This window comes from Gobio gobio (genome assembly GCF_949357685.1).
Source record: "Gobio gobio genome assembly, chromosome: 6".
Taxonomy (NCBI): domain Eukaryota; kingdom Metazoa; phylum Chordata; class Actinopteri; order Cypriniformes; family Gobionidae; genus Gobio; species Gobio gobio.
Window position 1 is genome coordinate 17,307,819 of NC_137102.1, and position 15,046 is coordinate 17,322,864.

Sequence of the window (15,046 nt, forward strand, 5' to 3'; positions counted from 1 at the left end):
GTGAAATATCAAATAGCAGTACAAGATGCGTTCCCTCTAAGTTAATGAATTAACTTACACCACTGCATGAAAGTGTGACTTGCATCATGGCATTCAGAAACTTTGAGGTTGTTGTTATTCGGTAAGTAGGAAATCAGTAGACTGGGTAAACCCAGCCTGATCTGCCGGTGATTTGATTTCGCCCTGCAACTTCATCTGGAAACCTGTACGTTAATTTCTACTGCTTCTGTTACACTTTTGCGGGAACTAATCACAGACTGGCTTATCCACCTGGCGCGCTATTGGCAGGTTTTACACGATGACGGATAGCGAAGCGATGGGTCGTTGCCCGTTGATCACGCCTCTTGTGGTCTGATTGGTTGAAGAACTCTCCAGTTGCATACAGAGTCATTTGAATTATGCTCGTTGATCACGCCTCTTGTGCAGTAGAAAATACAGAGCAGGCTCCCCAGACCAATGTTCAATCTTTAATTGAGCTTGGTCTGGTGATAGCCAGACAAGGAAATCAGGCCATTGTTAAATAGTTTTTCTGCACCATGTCTACTGTAAAACAGTGAAGCTTAATTCAGACATCATTTTTTGTCAGTTAGGATAAGAGACTATGCAGAGTCGTCAAAGGGATTATCAGAGCACCTTCTACAGCCAAAAGTATAAAAAAAATGTTTTACGCGTACCCGAGCGCATGCATACAGTCGAACGCACACGCTTTGACTGCCGGGTAGAAGTCCTCTGCATAGCTCGCGAACTTGCGGGCACTGCTGAAGTGCGCATCGAGTGTGCATAACAGCCTCAAGGGGGAGGCCTATATATGACGAATGGGATAAATGACGAATGGGATAAATGTTGCAATAAATGATGAAGGGGACACCCTACGGACTTATGGATTTAGCGGACACGCGCACGCAGTGGCCATTGTAAGTCCACAAGACCGAAAGTGCACATACAGGCCCTGTCCCAAATGGCACACTTCATGTGCACTTTCGGTCTTGTGGACTTACAATGGCCGCTGCGTGCACGCCGTTAAGTCCATGAGACCGTAGTGTGTCCCATTTGTCATTTTAGGTCTCAGAAGGGTGCTTGCAAGTGCCCACGATGCGCACTTCTGCCGAGCCGGCACTGGTGCGGGTTACGCAGCGGACTTCTTCCCGGCAGTCAAAGCGGCATTACGTCGTGAAAGTGCGGACTCAGAGGAAGACCGTGAGGGTTTAGGGTGCCATTTGGGACAGGCCTGAAGTGTGCCATTTGGAACAGGGCCAGAGTATTCTCCTTTTGACCCGTGCCAAGCCTCACTCGTGTTAAAGCCAAAACGTCTCTATCGCCCCCAGGTAGTTGGTCCCAGTATAGGTCATCATAACCCCGCCCCTACATGTATTCTAATGGACGCGAGACAAACTAAACAATAAAATTACACTTCATATATTTTTTCCCCAAAGTTGGTTTCTGTCATTTTAGGCAGTTTTTAGCACACTGATTTAATTTCAAGTGTTTGTTTTTTAAATAGGTTTGGTTTTAGTTAGTTAGTGTGACGTCATGATTGACAGCTTCTCTGAATGAGGTAGTCACTGAGGCACCAACTGACTTTTTTCGGGAGCAGATTGGAGCTTTAGCTTTAATTTCTACATTTCCATAACTGTTTATTTCACACCAACATAATTGTTCGGCGTCTGCGAGAGTGTGGGCGGCGGCTTCACTTTTCTTCAGCGGAAGAGAATGAAGTTGCGTCGTCCATATTTTTTTACTGTCTATGACTCGTATGCATTCACAGGCATTCGACGCATGAGCTTTTTGAGCAATCTCTCGCCACGAGTTACAACCGATGTTAAACCTACTGCAAAAAATTAAATGGGCAAATGCAACCTGCGCGTACAAAGTATGTTACGCAGTTACAAAAATCTGGCGGTGCGGGTGAAATTCGTAACACGCACTGTACGCTGACCCTCGTGTACGCGTAAAAAATTAAGTATACTTTGGCCTTTAGACAGGATGTGAAAACCTGAACTGGGATCAGAAAAGGTGAGTAACACTAGTATCAGACATTTATGATAACAACAGAACAACACATAGCCTACTTAAAGTCGCAGTATGTAAGTTGCACCATGGTCGCTTATTCAAAACAACAAAAAAGGGGTAGCTTGATGATGCAGTGAATGAGCGTGGAATCATGGGAGTTGTCGTCTTTACTTCCACAGCTGATGGAAAGCAATCCAACGGGACTCGGGGAGAAATCATGTTCATGGATGAGCTAATGTATTTTAAAGATTTAACGTTTTTTTTATCGCCTAGTACATTTTACGTTGCTGTTTTTATTATGCTTATATGCTGCAGTTGACCCCTCCTCACCTTTTTGTTGTTTATTTATGATTAAAGTAAGCCTACATTTAACGGTTGCCTCCTTCTTCCCTGAACTTGAACTTTGTTAAAGTTACGTGTGATCACTCAAATTCACATTATTTGATTTCATTCTAATGAAATAGCTGCAAATGCTGAATTACTCATGCATGGCAATTTATTTAATGAATTCAAATTGTGGGGTTTTACTTGGTTAAAACAATCATACTAAAATACATTTGAGTGTGTTGAAAGTTATATTATAATGTTACTCTGTGCGTTAACTCTGTGGCTGGTATGAGACACTGCAGCAAGCTAGATCAATGTTAGAATATCATATTAATAAATAAATTGCTAAATGGCATGCAGTTCATTTTACAACATTGTATGGGGAAGAAAATGCTGTGTTACCCCTAATTTCCACCGGCTGCGGAACGGCTCCGCTGCGTGACAGCTCCGTGTTCCGTCGTCCGTCTATACCCACCAGGTCCGGATTTGTTGCGGAACGGCTGCGGTCATGACTGACAGCTGATGTCACGAGGCCCCATGTAATCTCGCGAATTCTGGTGTGATCGCGCGATATGTAGTTTCTATAAACAGAACTACCAAACCAGGAACAGTTTTCCATCCTTTTTAATGTTGTCCTTATAAAAAGGATGTGAGGGGTCATAGATGATGGGTTGATTCTGTACCTCAATAATCAGCATTTCTTCATCCATCGTGTCAACGGGGTTAAAACAAGCCTGTCTCCGCCCATTATGACGTTTTCAAGGTGTAGTGTAGGGAAATATGAGCGCGGTGTATTTTATTTTGAAAATTAAATGGATCTTTTATTTTGTTTCTGGCTGTTCTGTTTTGTCACTCGACTTCCTGTCCTGCGTACTCTGCCCTGTAGTGCTGCGGAGCGCTCCGGCATCCGGCAAAAATAGAAGCTCTGCGTATTTGATGCGGAGCGCTGCGGCTCGCCGGAGTCGGAACGCAGCTGTAACGCATTCAGTGGAAATACACTCATTGACTTTAATGGAAACCTATTGACTCCGCTGCCGTGACGGAGCCGTAACGCAGCCGGTGGAAATTGGGGGTTACTGTTAATACAAATAAAGCTCTTTCTGATTTTGCTATGTTAGCCACTTGACAAAAAAGTGTTGTCTCTGAAGCATGGTACAAACATGTTACTTGTGGTAAATCAAGAAAACGAGATTCAAACAAGACTAAAAGTGTAGAGCTATATAAAAATTATACATTTTCTGTCGTTAACAGTAGTGCAGTGATGTTGGGCACAGAGGCTTCGAAGCTTGCATAAAAAACCCCAAACATCACATATTAGCTGCATCCCAATTCGGAGGCTGCATTCGAAGGCCGATTGCATCACTGTGGCGCGACGAAGGCTGCCCAGATTCGAAAGCGACTTCAGATACACCCTTCATTTCTCAGGCAATGAAGGATACAACAGATGGATGCTTCACGGCCTACCCTACCCCAGAATTCATTGCGTGCCGGTGACTAAGGGATTTTTATTCAAAGAAAATGGTGGGTGATTCTGTGGCGGCTGAGGAATTCACATATAAATGTTAGTATTGTGTTTTAATTTACTACGCCGCAGCTTGGTTTGTTAGGTGGTCTGAGGCAAAACTTCTAATATTCAGCAATCTCAGTTTCTGTAGTTACATTGTGTACTAAGACCAACGGAAAATTAAAAGTTGCGATTTTCTAGGCCGATATAGCTAGGAACTATACTCTCATTCCTGCGTAATAATCAAGGAACTTTGCTGCCGTACCATGGGTGGAGCAGCGCAATGAAATTGCACAGCTGTTCTCTTTCATCCTCTCGTGTTCGAGATCCACCTATGGGAAGGGCATCCGTACCTGACCTCTGCAGGAACATCCAATTGCACCAAGTCTGGCAAGACAGACAGGAGCGCGCAGCCAATGCCCGGCAAGGCCCCGCCCCTTACCTGCGGCATATAATTGCCTGCACGCGCTACTGTACTCCAGTTGACATTCGCTTCTCGCGATCTCTGCACTGACACAGCTCGGTCGAATTTGCGCTGCTCACTTATTGTCTGCAGGAGGAAATATCTTCGGTTCAGCCTCCGCCGGGCGTGACAGTTTCTATTCTGCCAGTTTCTCTGTGTCTGCTCTTGGAGCCGCCCGCGCTCTCCCTCGTCATTCCTGATCCACGGCTGCCGCCATTGATTTTTTCTGAGTTCTTCGCCGGTATGTCGCTCTCTATTCCTGCTTCTTCCGGCGCTAGTTTATCACGGGCCTGCCCGGCTGCGTGTGGTGCTCTTATTGCCGCTATGATTTTCACCCTTTCTGCGCGGTCTGCTTGGGCCTCAAGCACGCGGAAGAGGCCATAGAGATCCCGGAGAACTGCAGTCACTGCCTGGTGCTGCCTAGTTACTCCTGCGACGCCACCATAAAATTGCTGCTATCCAGTGGGACATAATGACGACAGCCCGCCACTGGGGACCTCCCGGAGCGTGACTGCTCTTGTCTGGGCTGACCAGCCCAATCCTGAGTTCCCCAAAGAGGACATCTTCGCGGGAAACCCCCCGCTTGCCGACGATCCGGCAGGTTCCGGTGATGACGATGGCGCGGGACTTCTCATTCGCGCGAATTTTGCTGCAGAATGCCTATTCGCGTCTTTGCATTGACTTAACATGAAATGTAACTTAACATGTAAATCACTCGCGCGAAACGCTTCATTCGCGTCCGGTGTGAACGCACCATCAGAGGACGAGGAGGCCATCCCGCCCTCTGGCATTCCCCAGGCTAGCGTCCCCGCAGCCTTGCCTCAATCCATCTTCCTGGATGTGTGCGAGCGAGTGGCCGCTTGTCTCAACATCAGCTCCACAGAGCGCCACCGACCAGGAGAGGTATATTTACAACGGGAAAATGCTGGGAGCTTCCCTAGGTCTGCAGTAACCCTGTCCAAAAGACGGAGGGTTTCTTCTGGAGGGTACCCCCCTCCCGTGGCTGCCCAGCCTATGTGTTTAGTAGATGGGGTGTCTTCCCCCCCATTCAGGGGGTCTGTTGTGAGGGAAAGTGCAAAAGCAGTGTCACCACACCGCACATACTGTGTCCCCTCACTCAGCTAATAAAGGCTTCGGCCCCAGTTTTCCCAAAAACAAAACACACAAATAAACACAAAAAAACATTAAATCAAACTAATCAAATTAATTCGTTACAGAGAGATACCCTCTCGCTGCAGAAAAAGAGTGGTCACCTCTCTGAACTCACGCTTGCCGTCCCTAGTTTCCCCACTAGAGGGTGTCATTGCATCACAAATAAGCCCGCTGGGCATTCATTAAGCCAGCATGGCTGGGGTTGGCACGCTTGCGAGCCGTGTGTCAGCTTGGCGAACTGCCGCACCATAATGCTCAATATCGCAGGGCTATCGTCTGCAGTTTACTATGAAACCCCCACGTTTCAGCAGCGTTCGCTTTTCTCACACAGAGGAGAGCACGGCGTACGCTCTGAAGGAGGAAATCCCCTCTCTTCTGAGTAAAGGTGCGAGTCAGGTGGTACCCCCCAATCTGATAAACCAGGGTTTTTATTCTTGTTATTTCCTGGTTCCAAAGAAGGACGGTTCCCTCCGTCCTATTCTGGACCTCAGGGTGTTGAACAAACATTTGAGGAAATACAATTTCAGAATGTTAACTCATGATTTGCTCGCCCGCGCCATAAAACGGAACGACTGGTTCACATCGGTCGATCTGTTAATGCTTTTTTTTCTTCACATAAGCATTTACCCACCACACAAGAAGTTTCTTCGTTTTGCCTATCAAGGCATTTGTTACGAATTCACGGTCCTGCCCTTTGGGTTAAGTCTAAGCCTTGCACATTTTTTCTGTGCACGGAAGTGCGCTTGACTCCCCTGAGAATGTCTGGTCTACGGATCCTGACATACATAAACGATTGGCTCATCAGAGCCGATTCGAGAGAAAAGGTGTTGCAAGACACCCGCCATGTGCTCGCACACATCACATATCTGGGCTTCAAGGTGAATGTGAACAAAAGCATTTTTACACTCAGGAAGAATGTGATCTTCCTGGGCATGGAGCTGGACTCAGTCTCCATGCGAGCGCGTCTCTCTCAGGAGCGCGTTCACTCTCTGATGAACTGTCTGTCGCAGTACAGAGAGTGGGCGAGGGTGCAATATCGCACGTCTCAGGCTACAGGGTCTTATGGCTTAATCTATCCAGATTTTGCCACTAGGACTCCTGAGAATGAGGGCATTCATGAAATGGGTTTTGTCACTACATTTCAGCCCGTTACACAATCTTTGCCGTTCTGTGACAGTGACGCGCACCCGCGCTGCAGCTCTGCACCACTGGAAGAGCGTGGACCTTTACGCACAGGGCACCCCTAGGGGGATGATTATGTTGCAGAAAGTTGTGACGATGGATGCGTCCTTAACAGGCTGGGGTGCCACCCAAGAGGGCAGAACTGTGAACGGTTTGTGGTCGAGCAAACTACGTTCAGAGCACATAAATTATTTAGAGCTTCTGACCATTTGGAAGGCTCTGAATCATTTTCTGCCTCGTCTGCAGGGACATCATGTGCCCGTACGCTGCGACAATACCACGGCAGTGGCTTACCAACCGTCAAGGTGGCGTGCGCTTGTCGAAACTTCATGCCCTAGCTTGCAAGCTGCTGGTATGGAGCAGACGTTTTTTCCTGTCGCAATGCGCGACTCATGTTCCGGGAATCCTGAACAGAGGCGCGGATCTTCTATCGAGGGGGTACCCGCTCTTCGGAGATTGGCGCATTCACCCTCAGATAATGAGCATGATATGGATGAGATTCAGACAGGCGTTTGTAGATCTATTCGCCTCATGTGAAAACAGCCATTGTCCTATGATCTTCCTGCTAAAGGACTTGGACGCGCCCCTCGGGGTGGATGCACTGGCCCACCCGTGGCCCAAAGTGCTGCTGTATGCCTTTCCTCCCCTGTGCTTGATAATTCCTACACTGGCCAGGGTGAGAGAGGGGGGCCTGTCTCTCATTCTGATAGCACCCAGGTGGCCCAAAGCGCCATGGCTGGCGGAGATAATTCCTCTGTTACATGCTCAGCCGTGGCGCCTCCCCCTCCGCACGGACCTATTGTCTGAAGCGAACGGGGAGATTTATCACCCACACCCGGACAGGGTAGCTCTCTGGGCCTGGCCCGTGAAAGGACGAACCTGAGTGCATTAGGGCTTCCCCCGCACGTGGTGGCTACTATACAGAATGCCAGGGCCGTTTCTACATGGTCCTTATATGGCTGTAAGTGGCAAGTGTTCGATGAGTGGTGTGATGGGCGGGGTCTCACTTCATATCAGTGTTCAGTCTCTGATGTTTTGTGTTTCCTCCAAGACCTTATGGATAAAGGCAGGTCCTTTTCCAATATTAAGGTCTATCTGGCAGCTATATCTGCTTGTCATGTGGGCTTTGAGGGCTCAACGGTTGGGCAGCATCCTCTAATCCGCAGATTTATGAAGGGTGCCCGCCGCTTGTTGCCAGTCATTAAGGGAACGATCCCTGAATGGGACCTCTCCTTGAGAAGCTCTGTCTCAATTCCCTTTTGAGCCACTGGGGGATATTTCCATAAAGTTGCTGTCTTTTAAGACAGCTTTGCTCTTGGCCTTGGCGTCTGCCAAACGTGTCAGTGAGTTACATGCACTCTCGGTAAACCTAATCCAGCCTTCATGCCGAAATGTTTTCCTGCGTTCACATCGGGGGTATTGGAGCTGTCCGCTTTTCACCCTCTGCCCTTTTCCTCCGCGGAGGATCAAAGGTTAAATGCGCTGTGTCCGGTCCGTGCGTTACAGACATATTTGGCTAGGACCAGTGCATTCCGGAAGAGTGATCAACTCTTTGTTTCATGGGCTCCTCCACACAAAGGGGATCCCCTGTCTAAACAACACCTTTCGCATTGGCTTGTGGACGCTATCATTTTGGCTTACGAATCAAAGGGAGTGCAACCTCCAGGGGACATCAGAGCTCATTCCACAAGGGGCTTAGCTGTTCAGGGGAGTATCACTGCAGGATATCTGCTCTGCTGCCAGTTGGGCTTCTCCCCATACGTTTGTGCGTTACTATAGGCTGGATGTTACCAAAACTCCGGTAGCACATTCGGTTTTGGAGGTGGGGTCTTCCTAACCCTGCCTTCTCTTGTGTGTGCCACACACATGGTTCATGCCCTGCTTGTACACCGCAGTTACGTGTGTGCGTCGGTGTGGCGGGTTCATGAGTATGAGACGTGTTAAGCACCGCCCCCTTGGGGTGACCGTCTTTTTCTGGCTAACAGAACCTCACTGTGAGTATATCAGGCAATCGGGGAGCTGTCCATGTCTCTCCCATACGTGGATCTCGAACACGAGATGATGAAAGAGAACAATAGGTTACTGTCGTAACCCCGGTTCTCTGAAACATCGTGTGGAGAGATCCACCAGCCTTGCCCCGCTTGCTGCACGAGAAGCAAATATTCTTACTGGAGTACAGTAGCGCGTGCAGGCTATATATGCCCGCAGGTAAGGGGCGGGGCCTTACCGGGCATTGGCTGCACGCTCCTGTCTGTCTTGTCAGACTTGGTGCAATTGGATGCTTCTGCAGAGGTCAGGTACGGATGCCCTTCCCATAGGTGGATCTCTCCACTCGATGTTTCAGAGAACCGGGGTTACGACAGTAACCTATTGATAACGTGCCAGACTGGACACGCGCAGAGAATGACAGCCGCTCTTACCTCAGCTCTGCTCAGCTCTTCTCTCGTGAGGAATGAAATCTGACTCCTGCTGCGTCTGTGACGTGACTTTTGTTCGGCTCACTCACACTTTATTGAAAAGACACGTTCAGTTTTTAATTGTAGTGTCTATTCTCTAACTTATTTTATTACTATGAATATCAAAATGACGTTGGGGCGGTGCCGCGGTTGGCAAGTGATAACCAATAGCGGTGGCTTTGGGAGTGGCCACGTAGGGCAGCGAAGCAAGTGCATTCTGGGAGTTGTTGTCTTTCATCCACATGAGACAAAAATACATTTTCTGTCTTTTCTCAGTCTAGAAGGCACCAAATTCAAAAATAATTTCACATTTCTACTACATAAATGACAGTTTAAATACACATTCAACTTCCCAGTGCTGAAGTGCCCCTTTAAAGGGATAGTTCACCCAAAAACGAAATTTTTATGTTTTTCTGCTTACCCCTAAGGCATCCAAGATATAGGTGTCTTCGTTTCTTCAGTAGAACTCAAATGAAGATTTTTAACTCCAACCGTTGCAGTGTGTCACTCATATAATGCTTGTCAATAGGGTCTAATTCTATTAGAGTACAAAAAACATGGACAGACAACTTCAAATTAAACCCCGCAGCTCGTGACGACACATTGATGTCTTAAGACACGAAACGATCGGTTTCTGAGAGAAACCGAACGGTATTTATGCAACTATTTCACCTCATATCAGACGTATGTCTTCAGCTCTCCAGACTGCCATCACTTCCCGTGAGTGAGGTCAAAATTCCGGCCGGGTCATAGATATATACATAGATTCCTCATTAGTGCCTGCGTGGATCGCTCGAATGAGGAATCTACGTATACATATCTATGAGTATATATCTTATACTCTTTACTTTACTATACTTTTTCTTATATTTTATTTCGTCAAACATGCATTTTCTGTAAAGCTGCTTTGAAACGATATACTGTGAAGCGCTATACAAATAAATGTGAATTCAATTGAACGAGCCATTTGTTGGCTCTATATCTTGCCTGTCTTTGAAAAGGGTGCATTGAAAGGTTCACTAGTGGTTTATACCCAGTGTTCTTGTCTAACACCATGCAAACAGGCATTGCCATGACATTGTTGGCCCGTTTGGAGGTGCTATATCTCAGGTTTCTTTGAGGGTGTGTTAAAAGTTTAACTGGGTCCTTACCTAGTGTCCTTGGTTATCACCTTGCAAACATTCAGACAATATTATTGTACCATTTTGAAGTTATTGTCCTATGAATTTGACTTTTGTGACAATTCAGTTGAAGGAGCCATTGCATTGTTGGTCCATTTGGAGGCGCTATATCTCAGCCTTCTTTCTCGCTGCACTGAAAGTTCCACTGAGGGCTTATACCTAGTGTCCTTGGTTATCACCATGTAAGCATTAAAACAATTTTACTGCACCATTTTTAAGTTATTTTCCCATTCATTTGACATATATGTGACAATACAGTTGAAAGAGTCGCTGCATTGTTGGCCAATTTGGAGGGGCTATATCTCAGCTGTCTTTGAGGGCGCATTTAAAGTTTCACTGGGGGCTCATAGTGTCCTTGGTTATTCAGACAAATAATTACTGTAACATTTTGAAGTTATGGTCCAATACATTTAAACTCACAAGTAGCTCTTTTGAGGGTTGGCTCTTTTTTGAGTTTGATATTGTAGAGATCTTAAAAAGAAGACTAAGTAATATGCAAGTAATCCTTGCAAGACAGAAAGTAAGGTAATTTATTACATTACATGCAAGTTGTCAATTTATACAAAACTGTGAGATTTCTTTCTGTAAAGAGTATTGCATAATTACATGTTAATTGCATTTCAGTCAGAATCACATAAGTCAAAAAACACCATAGACCAACAAACATTTTAGTCAATATATTAGTCTCCACTTAGGCAGATGGAGTTTTGCTAAAGTTACATTTGTGTTTTTTAAAATAAATAAACAGAAAAATTAATAGAATAGTTAAGTTAGTTAATTGGTCAGGTGCTGCTGGAAAAGATATGTCTTTTGAAAATGGCTATGACTCGGCTGCTCGAATTGAGATAGGCAGGTTGTTCCACCAGGTGGGAACAGTCCAGGAAAAGGTCCATGAGAGTGATTTCGTGCCTCTTTGGGATGGCACTACGAAGCATCGATCACTTACAGAACGCAATGCTTCTGGAGTCTTCTGCCTCGGAGATCGGAGAGAAGGAGGGGAGCGTGTGGGTGTCCGTTTGTGGTGTGGAGAATTGGAGAATGTTGCAAAGTCGTCAGCAGTTGGTGAAGGGTGAAGGGTGAAGGGGGAGGGGGAAGGGGGAGGGGGAGGGGGGAGGGGGGGCAAAGAAGAGAAGAGAAGTTTTGAAAAGTGTGCGAGAGTCAGAGCAATTGTTGATTTTGTTGTGGTAGTATGTTGTTTTAGCCGTTGAGACATTTGCAGGGAAGGAAGAGAGAAGAGACTGATACAAGCTATGGTCAGGGGGCAGAGGGGTTGGTGCGGGCTGGTCTGGATGAAAGGGAGCAAAAGTTGTCTAAGCAAGATGTTAGAGTGGAGCAAAGAGTGTCAGTAACACTGTTAGTGTCCAGTGCTGAGAACTGAGGAGGTGGAGGGAGGGAGGGAGGATGAAACCATAGTGGATAGGCAAGAGGGAGAAAGTGAGGGTAGGTTACACCGAAAGGTGACCTGCGGAGGAATGTGTGTTGTGTCAGGAGTTAGTATAATTGTAAAAGTGATACGAAAGTGGTCTGAGGTGTGCAATGGAGTAATTAAAGTGTTGTCCGTGGAGCAGTGGCGTGTGAAGGCAAGGTCCAATTGGTTACCTGATTTGTGAGTAGCTGTAGTAGACACTCGCTTAAGGTCAAAATAGGTCAGTAGAGTGTTGAAGTCTGGTGTTTTTCAAGGTGGATGATGAAGTCACAGAGGAGTACCAGAGGAGTACCATCCTCAGGGAAGTTAGAAAGTACCGCATCCAACTCCTCCAAGAAGCTACCCAGTTGACCTAGGGGACGATAAACAACTACAATGTGGAATTTAACAAGGTGAGTAATAGTGATTGAGTGTGATTCAAATTAACTGTTGCCAGATAGAGATGGTAAAGGATTACATTGCCATTTGTTTGAGATAAGCAAACCAGTACCTCCACCACTCCCAATCGGGCAAGGGGTGTGTGAAAAAGTGAAATTAGTACAGAGGGTTGCAGGAGTGGCCGTGTCCTCCGGTTTGATCCAGGTCTCAGTAAGGGCCATGAGGTTGAGACTTGAATGAGTTGCGATTGATGAAATAAAGTCTGCTTTGTTTACAGCAGACTGTCTGGCAGTTCCAGAGGCCAATAAGAATAGAGAGTAAAGTAGCAGAGGATATAGGTATATTACACAGATTATTAGGATTGCGCTGCCTCAAATGTACAGAGCGCGATTTACGAGTGTTAGTAGTCATAGAGATTTGAAAGCACATAGTGAACTCAGTAAAATAAACAGATGAGAACAAGCTGAACACAAAGGAAAGAAAAGGAAGGAAAAAGCAATACTTAAGAGTAAGGATGGCTGACGCGAAACTGACGTTTCGGCACTTTGTCAAGATCCCGAAGCGCAGATGTTTCGAAACACTATGGCAAGCCGTTTTAGCATTTAAACCGTTGTTCTGACTATCTATAAATATATGTGTGGTGATGTAATCAGCCCTCATAGGATTAATTCCCAAATATGGTGTGTCCGCGTATATAAAAAGAGATGCGACGAGCATGTAGGCACGCTTACTATTCCGGGTCTGGGAAGTGACGTCATTCTGGGGCGCCTGTTTTGGTTCAGGAGTGTGGCGGAGGAGAACGGCAGACACGGGGAGTGAACGCTATCATTGCGAGCCTTTTGTTGCACGTCATCGAGTGCACTGCTCGGCGTGAGTTATTCACCGCAGTGGTACATGGCGTGGAGGTGTTGCAGCAGGCTTGGCAGACTTTGAGGACGCTGTCGGCTTATGCTACTTTCTGTTATTCCTATCTGCGTGTGACATTGGACGACTTCGGACGGACTGGGTGGTGTTTCTCTCGTAAAGCGCCGTCTCGTGCGTCCGTCTCTTGTTCTGTGCTCTTTCTATGAACTCGTATGAGAATTCTAACTCGACAGTGTGACGGTTTCCATCCGTTGAAGGACGACGCCCAAATTGGTCTACGCGGACGTACAGCCTGCCATAATCCACACTGGGGCTGTGATTTTGGACTGAGGACGAGAAGTGGGTGGTAACTTTGTGACGACGAAGATCCACGGTGGCACCCTGATGTTTGGGTGTTTATTAGTAGTTTCGTCTGGGTTTTGTATTTCTTTTTTTTTTGTTCTTTTCTGTGTTTAATTGATTTTCTGTTTGTGATTTTGGGTTTAGTCGTGTCTTGAAGTATAAGGGAATGATCCCTTATTGAGCCCGCTATTTTTCTGATTACTGGTCACAAGTATCAGCAGAGTAGCTGATATTGCGACTGAGAGAAGGGCTGGCCTTTTCTGGCCGTATGTGATTGTATGCTTCATTGACAATTTTACGTGGAAAGTGTGTGTGTTTTTGTCATATTGATTGATTTTTGTTTCTTCCCTTCAGAATCTGGGGTACCTGTGGTCCCTGAAGTCTTCTGGGTGTGGTGGTGGTTTGATTGACAGTCTGCAGTGTTCACAGCGTGTGGAGTGTTGTGAGAGAGCACGAGTGTTTGCTGTGTTGACCTAGTAGTCAGGACGAATTCCCCAGGTTCTGAAGTGGTAGGTGTATGTGTGTGTGTGTGTGTGTGTGTGTGTGTGTGTGTGTGTGTGTGTGTGTGTGTGTGTGTGTGTGTTGGACCTATCTGGTTTTAGGATTTCTCATTAAAGATTGTGCTGTGTTTTATCGAATGGTGTTTTCGAATAAATTGTTTTATACCATCATCGTCATTGTCTGTTATCTGACTCAGCCACTGCGTATCTGCGCGCTTTGAGTATTTAAATTCATCTGTGGGTTCCCGGGCCATTTCCGGGTGGCGTAGTCGGACTTAATTCTAACCCAAACTGCCACATATGTAAAGATAGTAACAATTGTATTTTGACGAGTGATAATTATAATTTGACTAGTCAGAATGACAATTAGAGATATCTGCAATTATAGTTGCCCTAGTAAGAAATCCGATTTGAGCTATCTGTAATATATATTTTGACTATACAAAACCCCATTTAAGATATCTGTAATGATGTCATAAATTTAAAAGCTGCGTCATTTATCTGCAAAGGTAATTAGAGATATCTGTTCGGTTTCGACTAGTCACAATTATATTTTAAGATATCTGAATTGTACTTGCTCCTAGTCGAATCCGCTGTTGTGTGACGTAAAACTACATTTCCTCAGCACCAGTGATGGGAATAACGGCGTTCTAGATAAACGGCGTTACTAACAGAATAATTTTTTTCAGTAACGAGTAATCAAACAAATTACTGTTTCTCCCGTTACAACGCTGTTAGCATTACTTTAATGTCATATACCGATCGGTCTGTGCAGACCTGCTTCAAGACTGAAGCAAGTATGAAAACAGAAAAACTAAATCTGGATATTTTAGGCAATATTGAATTCCTGGTCAGGATGCGTTTGAGAAAACGGTTCATTGACAATGCAAAACAAGCCCGTGATTTGCAAATAATGCAGTTACTATACCAGTGTTAATAACATACACAGTTACTTTTTCAGTAGGCCTAATTGTATTACCTGAAAACCAGGTCAGGCCGTTCTGAAATTTTTCGGCGCGCTCCTCAAAGACAATATGGCTAGAAAAGGCGGGGCTTAGCAAAGGGGTGGTTTGAGTACACAATTAAGATATCTATAAAATAATTTAGACTAGTCAGAATGTTCATTCAAGATATCTACACTGAAATTCTTCCTAGTCACAAAGCTGAATGCAGATATCTCCAAAGAAAGATCATCCTAGTCAAAAAGCAGACTGAGATACCTATAATTAAATTGAAGATATCTTTAAATGAGTTTTGACTA